At 42.6% G+C, this 8,474-nt stretch overlaps 1 pseudogene; it reads left to right on the forward strand.

Annotated features, from left to right (window-relative positions):
* Window positions 1-6,215, forward strand: part of LOC137984467 (glutamate carboxypeptidase 2-like) — a 7,413-nt pseudogene extending 1,198 nt beyond the window's left edge.
* The last annotated feature ends 2,259 nt before the right edge of the window (window positions 6,216-8,474 follow it).

Below are 8,474 nucleotides of genomic sequence, written 5' to 3' on the forward strand. Positions count from 1 at the left end.
TATGCCTCAAAACCTAATTAGGAAAGTTGAATCACGTTAGGGTTAGAATTAAGGTCATTTGCTATGATTTTGCCCTTAGGAATTTGACCCTAGAGCCTCATCAAGCAAGCTCCAGTAGAAATAAGGAATTGGCCGAAATGATTAAAGGTCAATGGATAAGTTATGGATTTGATGTAAAGTTAGTGCGATACAATGTTCTCCTATCTTTCCCAGAGAAAGGGAAGATAAATGGAGCATCTCTTTTGGATGCCAATGGAACTGTCAAGTTTAAAACAGCAAACCATGAAAGCAATGGAACATTGGAACCATCAGAAAGATCACCAGATGTATTGCCACCATTTAGTGCTTTCTCACCCACTGGAAAAGCAAAAGTGGGTTCAACTTTGTTCTGTTTCAGTTTTCTTATCAACAAAATAATGTGGTGTGTTTTCAACTTATCTGCAATACTGTGTACAATGGTGTTCCAAAATTACTATCTTATTCTGTAAATCAAACAAGGAGAAGAGTTGCCATTGCAAAAGGTTGCCTCAATAAAAAAAGCCAACTGGACTTTCATGTGGGAGCTTGCATGTTTGCACCCTGGCTGGACCATTGGGTCTTAAAAAAACAAAGAGAAAGCCGAGAAGAACTTGCTGACTTTGTAATGTCATGTACAAATAGAAAGGAAAAAATGGAAAGGAAAGGAACTTAATTCAAGTGTCTAGTTGTTCTATATATAGTGCTGGAGCACGAATTGAGGACACTGTAAACTGATTAACAAATAAGTTACGCAAATCAAGTCAAATGTTGGTTTTTGAGGAAAGGGGAGACTGGAGTACCCGGAGAAAACCTCTCAGCACAGAGTAGAGAACCAACAAACTCAACCCACATATGACACTAAGTCTGGGAATTGAATGCAGGCCACATTGGTGGGAGGCGAGTGCTCTCACCACTGCGTCCTCCCTGTACCCCTAAGGTTTTTTGGTTTTTAACTTTTCTATGTTTAAGACTCTAAAGTGTTGACCCTGTATCAAAACCTTTTTTCTCGGTGACTTCAAAGAATCCACATATCATTTGCAAAGAGTGGAGAAATATATTTTGCAGTGTTGTACTCTGTCCTAATCTCTCAGCTTGATATGTTAAAAAAGAGGATTAGGGTTAGGGTTATGCAGGTCTTAGCATCATCCTCTATCCGCTGTTATTAAACAGACTAGAAGCAGACTAGACATTTAACAGCATCGAGTGTTTAGCTTCATTATTTTTTCTTTCTGTAGGGTGACTTGATTTACGTTAACTATGGAAGACCCAGAGATTTTAAGCTGCTGTTTGACAAAGGAATAAATTGTTCGGGAAAGATTGTCATTGCAAGATATGGACATGTCTTCAGGGGAGACAAAGTACACAAAATTTTTGTTTCATACATTAACTTAGTGTGTTTTACTGTCCCCTACCCTACACTGTAAATGCCCTTAACATACTTTAATAGCATTTGAAAACTTCCTTGCTTAGCATCTGAACTGAAAGAAAAGGAGATAGGGTAGCTATTGTTATCAAAATGAATTGGAGTTCCATACTTTTGCTTTCGAATTGTATTCATGACTAGTTCTCAAGTAGTTCTTTCCGACTTCAGGCATTTGAAATGACCACTCAAAATAAGTTAGTGGAACACTGAGTTGTTGTGTCCTAAAATAACATAATTTGAAGAAGAAGTGGAAAAACATACTGCATGCAGAGTAGTGTTTTTTAATAAGGTAATTAAGGTCCTAATACTTACATGTACCCAAACTTAAGCTGATTTTAGGTCCTGTGGTTAAACTGATTGTATCTTTGCAAATTAAAGTAGAATAGGTTCACACTTGCATGACCTCATAGCCCTTTTTTTTGTTTCGAGGTGACTAATGCACAGAAGTGTGGGGCCAAAGCCATACTTATATATAATGACCCCCATGATTATGCACCTGTCCCAGATGAAGACCTTTACCCTCATGGGTGGTGGCTACCTCGGACAGGAGTCCAGCGTGGCTCAATTCTTGTAGGCACTGGTGACCCCTTGACACCAAGGTACCCAGCTAAAGGTAAGGTAAAATGTGTTTGATAATGCTAGATATCTGTTGCATGCAAAATATTTCTTGGCTGTCAATATTGTTTTCAACTTACTGGACTAGCAGCTTTTTGGGGCATCACAGAGTGCTTTTCTCAGAATAACGTGATGTCCAAAATAATGGCTGGCTTGGAGATTACTTTTTCTCATGAGTACTCAGCAGCTTGGTTCTCTACTCAATCAATTAATTATGGTTAGGGTTTGCGTTTTAAGGGCCCACTGACGTATTTTTTGGGGTGCGTTGCTAAGGATGTAATGGTTAAGTAATTTGAGAGAATTTGGCATTATTTTGGTCAGTTTCCAACTTTTGTAAGCCAATGACCCTAAATATGACGTCATCATACCACGCCCATGGTCACGTGACCAATAAAAAAAACTCTAAATTTGTCTCCGTGCTACGCAATTTGGGTATTTAATCGATGGTTTGATAATTTGTATTCGTTTTTGCATCCAGCCAAGCATGGAGTTCTTTTTGTTTTGAAAAATGTTCTTTTTAAAGACATAAACGATACTGAAATGCCCATAACTTTTTCAAAAAAGATGATTTTAAAAAATCAATGCTTAGCTATATTCTGTATTTGGGGGTGAAACGTGCCGTTTAAAAAAATATTTAATTCAATTTAAAACCGCTGAAAATTTAGCTTTTTTCTCAAACCGGAAGTCAGTTTGTTTACGCATGCGCATTTGATCTGAGAACGAGCGCGAGGAAGGGCGAGGAAAAACGTTCGATGGAAACAACAGTTTGTGCGGTGACTTTTGCTTGTGAGTGGGTTTTCTTGTTAGCTCATGATATGATGACGTCAGTTACCAGAAGTAACATTTCACTTCCTTAGCAACGTGCGAAAAATCCGTCTGTGGGCCCTTAAGTGCTTCATGATTTTTGTTCATTTAACTGGTTGATCTGATTGATCAAGTTGTTTTGAGAGTAGTTGGTGGTAACAATAACATGGTCTTGTGGCTTCATACCAACCCTGCTTTTAACAATTTTCTTATGGTTTGTACAAAGATGGTGTACACAGAAAAAGCTCTGCAGAATAAAGATGCCCTATATTCCTGCACATCCAATTTCAGCAAACGATGCGAAGCAGTTTCTAAGGTATTATCTAAATTTCACTATAATGGCATGATGATATTTATGAAGGGCTTTGGCTTGATATTGATTATGCATTCCAGGGAATCTTGTTGCTCTAATTTAACTTTTGATATATATGTCTTTAGCTTCAGTTTCCTCATTTGCAAATTTACTCACCAGGGTTAGTCAAATCATGTAGCTTCCCACCATTTGATCACATCTTTGCATCTGTGTACAGCAAGCTGGTATACATCCCCATTAATTTCCCCATTGAACTCAACTCTACACATAAGTTCAACCTTTCTCGTTGAAGCAGACAGCACTTATAAATATAAATGTTACCAGGTCCTAGTGTTGGTATCAACTCACCGGAGGTTTGATTGTTTTATTTCACTCTTGAATCTACTAAAAGCTTCTATCTGAATATATTCACCTTATATGCTCTCATAATCAACAGTCGACTAGGTGGTATTGAAGCCCCTGATGAGTGGCAAGGTGGGCTAAACATCACATATCGCCTTGGTCCAGGTTTTATCACAGAATTTAAAGACTGGTAAGATCTTGTTATACACTTTATTTTCTTATTGTTTTTACAAGTTATGATCTCAGATTAATTTTTTAGGTGGAGAATAATTTAACATTAAAGATTTTATTGCCCTTTCATTGCATAAATTTACATATTGGGGTTTTTTTAGGAGTAACCACTTTTGATTAAAGGAAGGCAAAAAGCAATGTCTTTTATCTGGCAATTACTTTCAAACAGTTTGTGTCATTGTTTTCATTTATTTGTTGGGTAATTAACGTCACTGTTGACGAAAGTGTAATGCAGTGCGATAACTTTGTGGCAAAGGTTGTAATGGGTAGTTTCTACTCAACTCATCAGCCTCGAAGGCCCAATATTTGTTTTTTAACAAACTACTGGTATGTCTACAAAAATTAACTCAGCCCCAGTTTTTCAAAAGGTGGATAACACAATCCACCAGATAAATCACTATCCATTGGATAGCGCAATTGTTATTGCTGTTAGTGATTTATCCGGGAGATAGCGCTATCCATTATTTGAACAACTGGAGCCAGGTTTACAGTTCCATTAACCAATAGGTGCTTGGCAACATTATCATAATTCCAAAATGGAAAAAATACCTTTGATGGCACTCAGCAGCAATTTAATCACTCATTAATGTTAATGTCCCCATTAACCCTTTGACGTCCAAGCCGGCCTAAACCGGCCAGACTTAGTATTTTACTCTGTCTAACGCCAGACATTTTACTCCTCAATGGGAACCCCTGGGAGTTGATGGGCTAAAGGAAAACCTCCTTATATTTACAGGAAAGTTGAAGTGGAAACAAATAACAATCACACAAGGCGAGACATTTACAATGTTATTGCAGTTTTGAAAGGTTCTGTCGAACCAGGTGGGTTGGAATGTCTGTGTCTCTCTATGTTTTTATGCAATGGGTTTCCTGTGTAACCCTAACCCTAACCATTCATTTATGTGTTTCATCAGATTACCATTTCTGTGTCCTTTGATACATGCAAACAAATTGCAATATTTTAGGTTTGGTTTTTTGTTATGTAATCAGGAGTAGTTGGAATTTTAGAACCCACAATATTGTAGAAAATTTTCTTGTACTGTCCAAACACTCCAGTAAGTCAATTAACAGGCAAAAGTATCAAGCAAATAATCAACCGGCACATCCATAGCACTACAATATACATTATACATGGCAATAATATGGCATCAGGGAGACTAATGTGGCTGTGTTGTAGGAGACTCGCATACGCTGAATTTCACTCACCAGAGCCATCATCATTACTATGGCAATACGTATACATGCAGCGGTGCTATTGCAATGACATCAGCAAAACAATGGGGAAGATATCTGTTTACAAACGTTGCTTTTGTTATTCAAATTTGCTAACCACAGGAAAAAAAGACATTTTGTTTTGACAGCCAATGAGGCTGTAGGTGACGTCAACGATATCTTCCCTATAGACTTTCTAAGGACTATAAACCATGAGCACTTTCTGCCAACCCCTGTCCTTAAAATAATATGAGGCAGTAAAGAACTCTCTATTCACAAAGGGCACAAAAGTTATTACTGCTGTTCGTATGGGCTGTCCTATTGGTTAGATATCTCAAAGGATTGTCCAAAGGGAAAATGTTTTGCATTAAAATATGTTCAGCGACAAATAGGTTTGCTGTTTTACTGAGTGGCCAAGAGGTATAAACCATTCTGAAATATGTCTTATCAAAACTGAGAAGTATCAATGTGGCAGAATCCCGCGAGATTCAGCAATGCAAATTAAGAGCTAATGCTCGTTTGAAGTGTTAGATGTTGAGGAAACAAGAGACGCTTAACATAATAAAATAGGACACTGTGAACTGAAATCAACAAATTAACACAATTCAAATCAAATGTTGGTTTTTGAGGAGCAGAGAAAACCAGAGTACCCGGAGAAAAACCTCTTGTTGCAGAGCACAGAACCAACAAACTCAACCCGACAGACATGACGCCAAGTAGGTAGGCCTCCGTCAGTCGTAGGCGACTATGGATTTTGTGCCGGTCATTTTGCCTCAGGGACAGCGCCGGCTGTGACTGATGAGTCCAATGTGGGAGTGGCAATCTCGGCCACATTTCTTGCAGGTGTGGCTAGTCACAGAGAACACAGCGCCATTTGTTGCAGTCAGCTGCTGCGTCTTCCCAGCTCTCTATGTTGATGTCCAGGGCTTTCATGTCACGCTTGCAGACATCTTTGTAGCGCAGCTGGGGGCGGCCAACAGTTCTCTTGCCGGAGGCAAGTTTGCCATAGAGGATGTCCTTTGGGATGTGCCCATCCTCCATCCGGCTCACGTGGCCGAGCCATCGCAACCTGCCTGGTCTGAGCAGCGTGAACATGGTGGTAAGACCAGCGGGCTCGAGGACCTGAGCTCTGGGCACCTTGTCACTCCAATGGATGCCGAGGATGCGATGCAGGCAGCGCATGTGGAAGCTGTTCAGTTTGCGCTTCCTGTTTGTAGTATGTTGGCCATGCCTCGCTGCCGTAGAGGAGAGTGCTGATGATGCAGGCATTGTACACTGCCATCTTTGTTGGAATTGTCAGCTTTGGGTTCTCCCAGACGCGGGTGTTGAGGCATCCTAGGGTTGTGGCAGCCTTGCCGATGGGCTTGCTGATCTCAGCATTCAGGGACAGGTTGTCGCTGATGGTGGATCCCAGGTATGTGAATTGGTGTACGACTTCAAGTTGGTAGTCGTTTGATGTAGATGGCTGGTGGAGTGTCCACATCCTGACTCAGCACATTGGTTTTTTTCAGGCTGATGGTCAGTTCGAAGTCTTTGCAGGCCTGGGAGAACCTGTCCATGAGGCACTGGAGTTTTTGCTCAGTGTGCGAGGTGACTGCGGCATCATCAGCAAAGAGCATGTCTCATGCACTTCAGTTGAGCCAGGTTTGAAAAGTCGACAGTCAGATCTGGAGCGTAGGTACACACCTTCTGTTGCGGTTCCAAAAGCATGCTTTTAGGAGTAGGGCAAAGAAGGTGCCAAAGAGGATGGGAGCAAGGACGCATCCTTGCTTTACTTTGCTCTTGATGTCAAAGGGGTTGGACATGCTGCCCTCGCACTGGATGTTTGCCTTCATGTCATCATGGAAGGATCTGATGAGCCTGTAGAGTTTTGGGGGGCAACCAATCTTTGGGAGGATGTTGAAGAACCCTTCCCTGCTGACCAGGTCGAAGGCCTTGGTCAAGTCTATGAAGGCTATGTAGAGGTGCTTGTGTTGTTCTCCTGCATTCTCCTGAAGTTGACGTAGGGAGAATATCATGTCCACTGTGGAGCGTTTTGGCTCGGAAGCCACACTGAGACTCAGGGTTCAGACCACGCTCAGCAATTTTTCTGGAGGCGCTCCACAAGCACGACCGCGGCGCCATAGAGTTTTCGCTCCAACGACTTCGCAGGAAGGAGATCTGCCCTCTGTAGTTGCTTACAGTCGCGGATCCTAGTCAACCGAGCTTAATTCTTGTCAGTTCGAGGGCTGACGATTGTTGTCATCTCCATTCAATTTCTTGCGGCATGGCTTCCCTTCGTCCCGTCCCGACAATGGCCAATAAGAAACACTCAGTGAGGAGTAGCTGCAAGTAGGGTGTCTTTACAGCACTTGATGAGAGTCGCTGGGGGGACTGCCATGCCGTACCCGGTCGGCTTTGCCGTAGGCCAAGCGTTTTTGATTGCTTTGCTGAGTTTTGGCAAGTGTTGGTGTCCAGCATCTAGTTCCTCCATGATGGGGCAAGAGGTTCGAACTGGCATCAAGGGCTGAAGCGAACGACTGTGTTTTTTCCTTCTGTGAGTAGAGAGTCTCTGAGTAGTGCTTCCAGCCCACCTGTCCATTTGCTTGCCCTTGGGCAGTAATCCACTTCCCCCGCTGGATGGTCTTGAGGCAGAGGGCCTTGGATTTTTGGCCCTGTGTATGGACCAAGAGTTGGCTTGAAACTGCTACGACCTCGTACAATTCACTCTGATGTTACCCCCAGTCAGCTGCAGACTGGATGGAGTGGCCCGCTGAGCTGTTGCCAGTATTCGTCGGCACAATCCCTTGCAGCTCTGTTGCATTTTGTGCTTCTAGCGGCTCTGAATCCTAGGAGGGGCTTCTCTCAAGGGCAGCACGCTTTGCATCAATGACGGGGATCATCGTGCTGGACTTAGCAACGAACCAGGTTTTGTGTTTGGAGATCTTCTTTCTTCCCGAAGGTTGAAAAGGCTGTGTTCTGACTGCCCTCTCTGAGGTGGTCCCACGTTTTGGATGCAGAGCACTTGCTGATGTGCTTCAGACAGAGCATCTTGAGGGACTTGGCAAATTCCTTCTATTTTCTCTGGGAGCCACATGCTGGTGGTATCGGTGCGGGTTTTCCTTTCTGCTTGGAGTCTTTGGAGTATTTTGGGTTGTAGCCGATCCTTGCAGCAGAATAGAGAGTGGTCAGTGTCCCCGTCCTGCGCTGTGGTAGGTGCGAGTGAGCAGCGTGACCTTGAGGTTGGTACGACGGATCAAGATCCATGTCGCAGTTGATTCCCATACTTTGAGCGGGAATGACGCCAAGACACCTTGGGTTTGTGCTTCGGTTGGAAGTCGGATTTGGTCACGCAGAGGCCCCCATTGTAGGAGCAGAACTCGAGCAGGCGGCTGCCCGTTATCGTTGATCTTGCCGAGTGGCCAAGAGGTATAACCCTTTTGAATTGCTCGTTTACATTGTTACTGTCGAGGAACCCAGAGACGCCTAGACGTAAAATAACTGAAAGCAACAAATTAACACAAATCAAATCAATTG

The sequence above is a fragment of the Montipora foliosa genome, chromosome 14, assembly GCF_036669935.1.
Source record: "Montipora foliosa isolate CH-2021 chromosome 14, ASM3666993v2, whole genome shotgun sequence".
NCBI classification, from domain to species: domain Eukaryota; kingdom Metazoa; phylum Cnidaria; class Anthozoa; order Scleractinia; family Acroporidae; genus Montipora; species Montipora foliosa.